This window comes from Bactrocera oleae, chromosome 6 (assembly GCF_042242935.1).
Source record: "Bactrocera oleae isolate idBacOlea1 chromosome 6, idBacOlea1, whole genome shotgun sequence".
NCBI lineage: Eukaryota > Metazoa > Arthropoda > Insecta > Diptera > Tephritidae > Bactrocera > Bactrocera oleae.
Genome location: NC_091540.1, coordinates 44,989,673 through 45,001,753, shown reverse-complemented (window position 1 = coordinate 45,001,753; position 12,081 = coordinate 44,989,673). Strand labels below are relative to the sequence as shown.

The 12,081-nt window shown below is 32.9% G+C and overlaps 1 protein-coding gene across 1 annotated transcript in view; it reads left to right on the top strand.

The window, feature by feature from the left end:
• The first annotated feature begins 214 nt into the window (after positions 1–214).
• The window catches only part of ckd (cracked), a 60,545-nt gene continuing 48,678 nt past the window's right edge, over positions 215–12,081 (top strand). Inside the window, exon 1 of the mRNA XM_070111113.1 lies at positions 215–1,785. The gene's annotated coding sequence lies outside the window, so the exon portion shown is untranslated. The remainder of the gene's footprint in view (positions 1,786–12,081) is intronic.

The window sequence follows — 12,081 nt, the reverse complement described above, 5'->3', positions numbered from 1 at the left end:
TGGAAAATCTGTGCAGCTGTAAATTAAGAAAAATACAGATAAATATTATAAACATATAAATAAACGCATTAAAAAGTATAGTTTGCAAAAGTACTCGATATATGTGTTTGTATGTATGTACAATAAAATACCGTAACAAAATTATATGCGTAACAAAAATGCGTACTCTCTATGAAGTATGTCAAAATATTCTACTTTTCCATTTCACATTCACAAAAATGAAAAAAAAAATAATCAGTCGCTTGGGCGGGACGCGCGGTGGTATGAGTAACCTCTGCCTCAATGGACTCAACAAGCTGCGTAAGCAAAATATGCGATAAGTGTTAGCGTTGCAGCAGCATGCATGCGATAGCAGCAAGCCGTTAACAACACGTAAACAACAATAACAACAACTTAAACAATAATCACAACACATAAGTGTATGGAAACGAGTGATAGAGCGATCAGTCGAGTGAAAGTGCGTATGTGTGCGTGCGTTTATTGCACTCACAGCGACGGTAAGCGCGGCAGCTGTAACAGCAACAACACCAACAAAAAATACACAGGCAAAAAAAGTGAAAGAAGAAATTGCATACACGCACACAAACGCACGTCCAGCGGCGCTGTTTTTAAGCGCACACTTATACATAAGCAGAATTGGGTATTTGTGCACCTCTGCAACTGTGTGTGTGCGCCTGTGTATGTTCGTAAGTAAGCAAATGAGTACTTAACGAAAAGCAATAACTGAAGCAACAGCAACAAATGAGAACTCAACTGTGTGGCGGACTCTGCTGCCGCGACGAGGGCAAACACAATGAAAGGCATAAAGTATAAAGGAATCATAAGAGCAATTACAACAACAAAAACAACACTCAGTCATTCAGTCAATTAAAAAGTGCAAAAGGTAAAACAAATGGCAGGCGAAGAAAGAACTGAAGCGAGCGCGCACGCGGCGCAGAGCTGTGCTGGAAGAACGAAAGTCAGCGAGCAGATCGACACGATCGCAATGCAACACCAACAGCCACGGCGCTGGGCAACAAAGCCGCGCCAATGGCAGCGGAAACCACAGCACGGGCGTTAACGGCGAGCGACGGCGGCGTTGATGATGACGGCAACGGAAAGCTAAAGACCCAAAGAAGAAAGAAAAGGCGAAAAAAAGTTCAACTACCAACAGCAACGATCGCCGTATCAATGGTGGTAGCAGCAGCAGCGACTACAACAACCACTACGAACGACACACTCACATTGACGCGAGATGCGAGAACTGTGCATTCGCTGCGAGAATATTTCACTTTCCAAGCCTATAAAAGCTAAAGATCTATACGAACTCGAGTTTATTAAAACGAGCGCTGTGCGCGTGCTAAGATCGTTTGTCCGTCCGCTATACGCCGTCCGCTGTGGAGCTGAGAACTTATAAAGTCACTTTCAGAATTTGCAATTAAAGGAGCTGCAGTTCAAAGTGAAAATATTTATGCAAAAACTGGAGGATACACTAATTAATTTCGAAAAAGTGCGTGAAGAAAAAATTTCAATTAAATGCTAAACCATTTACTAATTTAAAAACAAATTACCGAAAAGCTCTGTAGTGTGAAAGAACAAGAAAGAACGAAATTGCCGTTTACAAATATTTTCTGGAGCAAAAAATATTAAAACATGATGAAGTGTGTGCGCGAAGTTTTCACAAAAATTATGGAAATTTAACAGGACTATACTTTTAGAGAAAAAAAACTGTCAACACTGCGGGTTGTGCTCATAAATTGAAGAATTATGAGTTTTGCATGCTGTGGAGTCAAGTACAAAAAATAAGTATGCTTTTTATTACAAATTTTGGGCTTAAAAAATTGCTTGTGCTTTACTTAAAAAATTTAAATCTTGAAACAAAAAAAAAGATACTTAAAGTTTTAAAATTTAATCTTTGAATTAGAAAATTAAAAAATTAAATCTGAAAATAATATAATTAACGCTTTTGGTTGGAACGTTAAAGAAAAAATTCGGAAATGTAGTCAACCCTTTCAAATTTCTGTGTACTCAAAGTGGTTTTTATTCATGCTCGGAGGTGTGGATACTAATTTTTTTAACTGTCGTTGAAGAATATCGACTATTAGCCAAAAACAAATATATTTCTTTTGACAGTGGGTGTGGTTGTAAATATGGTGCATATATTTTCAAAAATGTAATAGCTACCATTTGATAAACTAAAAACGTTATACGTAAGGCACGATTGCTTTTCTGTCCACGAGCTCATTTTCTGAAGCAGTTAAAGATAATTAAAAAGAAAGGTTACTAAATGCACGTTTTTTCAATTTCCACATAATAAAAGATATGATTTTTAAACTTTGTAACTTCTGCTGACTTTTTCGACAGGAGGCATATATCTTTATAAAAAAAATTACTGCGCAAAGGGATACAATTTCACATATTTTTACTTATATATGTATACACAAAGTATTTGCAACTTTTCAGAAGTTAGAGGATACATTTTTATATTCGGCATTGAGAAATAAAGGCTCGACATACGAACTCAATCAACTCAGATTTAAAAAGGCTGCTAACTAAAATATTTTAAAATCTTATAAGCAGCATTTTGATCAGATCTTTGATGTCTAGAAGCTTGTATTCTCACCACTGAAAGCTTTCCACTTTCAATGGAATTGTGTGCATTGCTCTGTTCGCCTTAATAGGTGTGAAAATAAAAAATAGCTGCCCTCAAAATTTGTTACAGCATACAATATACTTAAATATTTTATTTAAATAGACCTTCAAGACGTCGAAAAGAATTCTTCATTAAGTTATCACGATCAAAAATGAATAATGTATACCGAGATCACTTTCTTGTCGGTATGTAAATTAGTAAATAGCAAGAAATAATCATAATACGTGTCAACACAACAAATATATGTAGATATGTACATATTTATGTATTCATACCAAATATATGTATGCACATATATATGTACTCATGCCGTGAATAAATATTTGAATAATGAAGTTCTCATATCAGGCCAGCTGGCAAGAAAGCAATGTCAGCGCAATAGTATGAAATTTAAATGCTACTCGTATAATAAATGCATGGAAACATAATTTACAAATATACACACAAGTTAATATATAGGCACACACACACACATATATATGGATGTGATATATGCAAATGTATGGAATATATGCAAAGTGGCGCCGGCAACCAACGTCCATAAAACGCAGATACTCGCTTATCAACACCAAACACACGAGCAAATAGCCAACAAACAACAAGTTTATAAATAGAACAAACAAAATTCTAATAGTATATACATACATAAATACATTTGTATATTAGCTTTAGAAATGACATGGACACGCACACACAAATATGTACGTGGCAAGAGCAGGCGCAGCATAGCAAATGGGAAGGTCGCTCAAACAAAACTGAGAGTGTTCTACTGACATGGATTCTGCAGTACAACAAGCATAGAGGAAACGGGAAAAATAGCAACTTAATAGGACTTGCCGGTCCACGAAGTATCTAACATACAGTAGCGCTGGTGGCAAAGAGCGTCGGCGTTAGCGACGGCGTCAGCGACAATGCTTGCTATCGCGCAGTCAGCAGAAAAGCGCTTAAAAACCTTGAAAATAAAAAGTAGAGAAAACTGCTTGATCTATTAGGAAAAACTAGTAGCAATGGAGAGAAGAGCTTAAGAGAGTGCACGGCTGAGAGCTAATAACACAATGAGCTATTATGCGGCCTGAAAGTCAATGAGCACTTTTTGAGTGAGTCTATGAGTGAGTTTTCAACACAAAAAAAAAGAAACAAAAAAATATATATAATTGCTGATCTACGGCAAGGTGAAAAGCAATCGGATTGGGTGGTGTGGACGTCATAATTTGTAAGCGATAGATTTTGCGTAAAACGCGAGAGTGTAAAGATCACGTTAATGTAAATAAACAATCATAAATATAGCCCTTTATTGTAATTATTAGATTAGCGCGATTCGGTGGCGGTTAAACTTTGCTCTAACAGCATATGTAGTACACACGATCGCCTGTGTATATTTTCGGCTGCACTCTTAAGTTTTCAGAGCGTTAAGTCAACGTCTGCTAGATCGGCTAGGCTACTTTCTTTCGCTTTTGAACGAGTACGTAAGCGAATTGGCCAAAAAAGCCGCTTAGCACCAATTAAGCGGTGATCATTGGGCGCAGTTGCCGTTGTGACATGACGCTGAACGGACGTTGGTGAAAGGCGCTGAGTGCAATACGAAAAAGTAACGGTTAACGATAAAAAATAATTATTTTACTCAACGATTGCACAGCTGGCACGGCTGTGATAAATTTGTGCATTTAATTGGGTGGCGCAGAAATAATAGAAAATGCTTATCAGCATGACGCTTGCGTTTTGATTTGGTGAGAGAACGCGAGTGAGCGGTACGCGCATTAGATTAGTGTTTGCGAGTGTGTGTGTGTGAGCGATTTGGGTATGGAAATAAACGCTATTGTTGTTTACTGATTACGTCCGTTTGCCCATTTTATGTACGGGCATAAGTATATACACATATACATATACACACATGTGCATGCACTTTTGTATTATTAATTTGTTTTTATTTATTTTTAAATGTTCTCAAATTAGCTTTGCTTTGAACTTGAACTTTTTGTTGTCACTCAAAAAAGTAGAAATTAAAAATAAATTAATTAAAAATATCGCGCGTAGGCAAACAGATAATCAACAGTTGTTACTGTGTCTTGCTGAGCTTTTTGAATACTACATTGCCTTACGATTTACTTTCAATTTAACTTTGCAACTTTTTTTTGAACTTTAATTTTTTTTATTGCACTAAAGTCATTTAAAGTGTAATTGCCTAGAAAACATACTTCTTTATGAAGTTATGCGTTTAATTGCAACGAAACAAGCTTAGAAAATTTTATTCAAACAATTTTGCCTTCATATCTATGTATTAATTAATGACATTTGACATCAATTATTTTTAAAGTAATTTTTTTCGGAATTCTTAATTTAAATTAGAATTAAAATTTTTAACAAGAAAAACACAAATTGATTATTAAAGTCATATTTGGTTATTTTTTCTTTTTAATTTTTTTTATTTTTTACGAAGTTTTTTCTAAAATTCTTAAATTAAATTAGAATTGATATTTATAGCAAATTTTTTTCAGTTTTCACACAGTATTTTTTCGCAAATTCTTAAATCAAAAAAATTTTTGTTAAGTAATATTATCAGTTTTCGCAAAGTTTTTTTTCGGAAGTTCTAAATTTTATTCGAAATTTATTTAATTTATTTTTTTTAAATTTTTACAAAGTTTTTTTTTGGAAATTCTAAAATTGAGTTCTAATTAATTTTTTGAAGTACATATATATTTTGCAGTTTTCACCAAGTTTTTCCTAAAATTATAATAAGTTAATTATTAAATTCATATAATTTTTTTAAAGTAAATTATTTTAGTGTTTACGAAGTTTTTTCTAAATTCTTAGATTAAATTGGAATTACTATTTTTTATTTAAATTATTAAATAAGAATTTTTAATTTTTTTATAATAATTTTTTTTTGAATTAAATTAGAATGAATTTTTTTAGTGATATTATTTTTGGTTGTAAATTTTGTTTTTGAAATACCTAGTGTACTTAAAAAATTGTTTTAAAGTTTAAAATAATCAAAGATATTTATTTTATTAACTAAGCGTAACTTATAAATTTCGAATTTTTTTGATTATTTATTGCCATTTTGTAATATGTTGATTTTTTATCTTCTCAAACTTCTGTCATAAAAATTCATGTGGCATTTGATAACATTAGTGCATTCAGGTTTCACTATAAACTCAAGTTTGAACTTACTTAGGTGTTTAAGTATATTAATCAAATCTTGTTATTGTGATGCTTAAGAAATACGGAGTTCGATTTAAGATTTTTGACAGGTATGATGGATGGGTCCTTACTAATAAGTAACTTTTAAGCAAAGTAAAATAAGTTTTTTTCGCATTTTAAACTTGAGTTGCTGAACATATTATTTATACAAATTTTTTATTGCATGATTCTATTTTCATTGCTTATAATATTTATTCCATAAATATTCGATTACTGGTTTGTTTTTGTTGAATTGTCGCCGGCTAAATGCTGCGCAATTACGTTTATCGATATACATACATATGTACATACATGTACTCACATATATATAGCGGAGAATTTATAATATTGTACCTATTACCACATCAAATGCAAAGATTTTGTTTATTACAAATTGTTTATTATTGCTACGTTTATTTTGATTTCAATTTACATATATACTGCACACTTCGCTAGGTACATAAATATGTATATAATCTACAAAGTCATAATTTTGTATATTTTTCCATTACAAAAATGCTCCAATGGCTATTTTCTGTACATATAAATTTACATATATAATAAATATACATGTACCTCCAACCGCATCCAGCCACCCGTCCATTCGTCATGATCGCGTCAGCGCGACATTTGCTACAACAACAATCATTTCTGTCACAATTTGGCTTTCTTCTCGGTATGCAAAGATGAAAACACATTTGACAGCTGTTAACTTGCTGCTACAGCTAGTTGTTGTTGTTTAATTAGCTTTTAGTTTTGTTGCTATTTTATAGTATATATTTTGTTTTTGACTTATGTGGATGTTAATTGGTGTGGTCCACTTGGCCGTCGGTACAAAAGTACCGTCGCACATGCACTACTACGTGCCGAGCAATTTCGCTGCGTACTGTGGCGTTAAGTAGCATTTTTTGTGAATTAAAGTAAACAAACCAGAAAAAAAATTACATTCCGTTGCACCGAAGCTAAAATGTGCTTAACAAATAAAAACGTTTCCATACGAAAACATGATTTCGTTTGTGCAGTTTGTATGGCAGCTATACGCTGTCGTCCGATTTAAAATTTTTTTCTAAAATTTTTGACAAATTTTCTATACAAGAACTTGATTTTGATCGTTCAATTTGTATGGCAGCTGTATGCTAAAGCGATTCGATATCCGCGGTCCTAACAAATGAACGATTTCTTGGGGTTTAAATGGCAAGTGCAAAATTTCAGAACGCTATCTCAAAGACTGAGGGCCTAGTTCGCGAATGTACAGGCAGACAGAGGGACATGGAATGGTCGACTCAGCTCGTCACGTTGCTCATTTATATATATATTTAATATACCCCGTGCAAGGTATAATAAAAAAGCATTTTTTTCTACTAAATTGTAAAATTAAATATAATTAAATGTTTATTTTTTTAATATACAAAATTAATACGAACAATAAAATTAAGTTTTAACTATTTTTTTTTTAATATTTCAAAACACTATTCTCAAATTTGATATGATTTAAAAAATGTATAATAATATTATATTTCTTAGACAAATATAACATTATGCCTGTTGCGACACTATTACAAATATGTCAAAACTGTAATTCATCAATTAAATGAAAAAAAAAAAGATTATTTTAATAAACATTTAATATTTCGGACCGTCAGTCGAATTCTTATTATAATTTTTTAAAATTTATGTCCAATATTTAAAAGTTTTGCACGCAATTTCAGCAGAAGCGCATCACTGTGCCGCCGCTTGGCGCACGAGCCAACATTGAAGTGTTGCCATTTCATGACGTCGTTGTTGTTACTGTTTTCTTATTTTATTATTGCCGCGAATTGTAGTACGTGTGCATTCGCATTGCACCGCTACTTGTTGTTGGAAAGTGAAAGTGCTTCGCGTGCAAGAAAAGCACATTGCGCACAGAGTGTTGAAAAGAGCGGGCGGACGGTGCAGCGGGGCGACGTGGTGTGGCGTGCCGTATACTCAGTGAGGGGGAATATCGGCGCTAACACAGCTGCCGTTTGATTTTTGCACACCACTGCAAGCACACACACATCGATATATCTGTGTTGTTTGTTGTTATTTTGCGCGCTGACCGACTTGCAGTGGGCGTTGCTCGACCTGATTTTTGCTTTCTAGTATAAATGAAAAGCAACAATGAATTTATTAACTTACTTGCACACTTACCGCTTACATACATACATATATACATACTGCTAAAAACTTCACTTTTGCTTTTTTGACCGATTTAGTGTTTCTTTCCTTTAAACACCTTTCAACGAAAAGTTGATTTATTTCGTTTTGCGCGCTCAAGCGTTGCTCAATTAACTTATTGCCGATTATTTTCACTTTTTTATTTATTTTTGTATATTTTTTCTGCTTTTTTGCTTGGTTTCGAGTACACCTCATACACTTTCTACTTTCTTCATTTGTGGAATTGTTTTTTTGTTGTTGCTTATATTTATTTCTAGGCCGTTGATCGCTACTTTTTGCGCGTGTGTGCCAATTTTTGTTGTTGCAACGTTTAAAGTGCGTGACCGCGTAACGCTTGATTTGATAAGTCAGCGCGCTGAAGCAAATATGCAGAGAAGTATTTGTATGTACATACATATGTACACACATACATAGTCATGTAAGTATTTTTTTTATAAGATGTTTCAGATTAACCTACAGCCACGCTTATTATTTTAACACTTCCGTTCGTTGTACAAGTATTTGAAGAAGAAAATTCTTGGACTGAATCTAGCCTCTACTAGGCTTTGTCTGTGTGTGTTCAAAGAATATCAGACATAGCCTAAAAGAGGTTAGGTGAAACAGGAACAATTGCAACACTCTCGTACGTTCACTTCTACAACAATAATAATGTTTAAATACGTAAAATACTCATACCACATATGTACAAAAGTTAAGCTCACTGAAATGAAAGCAGAAAGTGCAGCCTTCAGTTTGCTTGACAACAACTATGGCTTGAAAATTGGTAAAGCGTTTTTGTTTTTGTTTGAAAATGTGCTTTATCTAACAATAATTACGAAAGTAATTGTGGAAAGATGAAGTTAGTGCAGTGATGAAACTCAGTGAAAAGTGTAATGTATTGTACAGGGTGAGTGTTTTTTAAACTGTAATAATTTTAAGAAAAACTAATGAGAGTAGCACTATTTATTTAAATTATTTTATAGAAATATCTTTCAACCTAATCTAATACATTTACATGTATGTCATCTTTTCCAAAGATAAATCCACTTAAATTTTTATAATAATAAATTTTAAGGCAACCAGTTTCAAAGCTTCTCTCAGATATAAGACATGTCCATGGCGTTTCCCCATTCTAAAAGCACTTCTGATAAACACTTTCAATAAATGTCTTGGATTTTGGTAAGCAAAATTTTTTATTGGTATACACACTGAAAAATTAATCGAAACAAGCAAAAAATGTTAATTTTGGCTACACCGAAGCTACAATCCCCTTCAGAGGTGCATTTTTTTATAGCATAAAAGGATATATAAATATCTTGATCTTCATTTTGATCGTTCAGCTTGTATGGCAGGTATGTGTTATAGTAATACTATCTGGAAAATTTCTTCGGAGATTCTATCGATGTTTTAGATGATAATTTGGGGCAAATTAAGTGAAGATATCCTGTTATAAAAAAATGTTTTCCACACAAGGATTTGAGTTGAATCGGTCAGTTTGTCTGACAGCTGTATGCTATAGTGGTTTGATAATCGGCGGTTTCGAGCAATGAGCAGCTTCTTGGAGAGAAAAAGACGTGTGCCAAATTTCAGATCAATATCTCAAAAACTAAGGGACTAGTTCGCGTATATACAGACGTACCGACGAACATGGCTGAATCTACCCGGCTCGTCACGTTGATTATTTATATTGCTTTTCGATGTTTCCTTTGGGTGTTATAAACAGTTGTTCAGGGTAGAAATGCAAAACCTGAGTAAAGTCTTGGGATGTTAATTTTTCGGCCGCTTTCCTTTGAGGTTGCTTTATTTTGACTACAAGTATACTAGCTGAACTCTTTAAAACAATGTACCCCTGATCCTGAGTTGTGGAGCAGATGGGATCAACATTCATATTATTCAACAGCTTCTAAGTGGTGCACATCGTTCTTCAGGACGAAATTAAACATTTTGGGAACAAGCTCGGCTAAACACGCCTTATGGTCATGACTTCATCAGCAAATTCTCTCTTTTTTGATCACATCTCGTGAATTAAACATCAGAAGATTTTTACCATTATTCCATGACTCGTTTTACGGTGATGGAATTAAAATACATCGACACAATATGTTTGTATGTAAAAGGTCATACCTTTTGTAATGACTGACTGATTTATTGATTTACTTTTGATATGAAATTGGAACCAAATTTTAAATAAAAATTCCCATATAACTAATTACTGAAACGGACGGATGAAGCTCGAAACATTGGATACCTTCTACGAATTAAGAAAAAGTGTTCAGATTGGACTGATTGGAGAACATTTCGATTATCGAGAGCTTAAATGTCGTCAGTATGTATGAATGCTTGTAATATATGTAATGTACGTATGTAATAAAATGTCCATAGATGTCAAATAATGGCAAGCCACATTTTCGAACCCACCAAAAGCTAATAAAAACTTGGATTAATAGAAACCGTTATAAATACGTTGCTAACATTTGCACTTGTGAAATGTCGGCTTGTTTAAAAGTATATAAAAATGAAGTGACTATGTGAAATATTTTTGAAAATAAAATTTACGTGCAGATCAAAGTTATAGATTAAGACAATATGAATAGAACATTTCTGAGCACCCTAATGTTGCATTTCGTTTGTATGCGTCTGCATTTAAGCAGCAGATTTACTAACGTGATTTCATTACAGTTACATTAAGTACAAAACGTCAAGCCAGCAAGGTGTTTGTCTTCAAAGAACATAAATAACAACAAATAAACTGACTGAACACATTTATTTATAAAAACTGTTTTATTAATTTGTAAACAAACACCGTTGGTTGGATGAGTCATGTGGACTGAAAATTGTTGTTTTTCTGCTTTTTAAGCCAACCAGCGGCCATTTGAGCGTTGATAATGAAATTAATACGAAATATTTAACCCAAATGAATCATGCGAACTACAAAATTAATCAAACAATTTGCCTCGGATTTCAGTACTATATTTATATGTTTGCATACCTATATGAAACTATGTACGTGATTAAACAGGTAAAGTAAATTTGCGGAAACATTAACCGATAACGGTCTAAACAATTTTATATTTCACTTTAACTCTACATTTTTTACTATTTTTAAATTAAATTTTTAGATTTCAACTTTGAGTCGCTTATGCCAGCAAATCCTAGTACTGGATAATACTGGAGATAACCGGACCTTATAGGTAACGATGCTTTATACAGCCCTTAAAATGATTTGGACCGAAGTGTTATTGGGAAAATCATGCTTGCGGTTATGGACAGCAGAGTTTTAACGAACAATACTTTTAAATAGAGCAATATTTGCCGAGCAGCGTATAAACACAGAAAAATTGTTTGCTTATTACACACAGAAGCTGTTGGTGGACTTCAGTTGCAGTTCTCAATAAACTCTCGTTGACATTGCCCACTCTTAAATTTCTTGAAAACCTGGTTTATCTATTCTTAACAAATTTTTCAAACATGAAGTTATTGGTAAAATCGTAATAAAGGTTTTGTTTAAGTCATCGATTCGTTGATAATATAAAACTTAATAAAATTAGGTTTTAAATAATGCACTAAATAAATAAATGAATTAACATTTGAATAAAATTTTTTTTTATCTCGCATACCGGATTGAAAATTAAAAAAAATAATTTTTTTCCCAAAACTGTATAGAAAATGTATTTTTAATTTTTAATCCCAACTACCGGATTGAAAAGTAAAAAAGAAAACTTTTAATTTCCAGCAATTAACCTTAAATATTGAAAAATAACTGATATTGAAAACCAACTGACTTGAAAACAGATGTGTGTGCAGAAAAATTTATTATTCCGCAAAAAAAAATGATGAAATTAAATAAATTTTCTCAGAATCAAAAGTAAGTATGCATATTACTTCTGATAAACTGACTCACGTAATGTCTGTCATACATACCCGCATATAACAAGTGAATAAAATACAGCAGTGGTCACTGAAATAGATACAAACAATAAATTGTAGAAAATTAAAAGTATTTTTTTTTAAAATTAATGCTTTCAATTCAAGTGTTCAAGATGAAGAGAAGAATTTGTTTAGATAAGTTAATATTAAATTCGAAGCACATTATA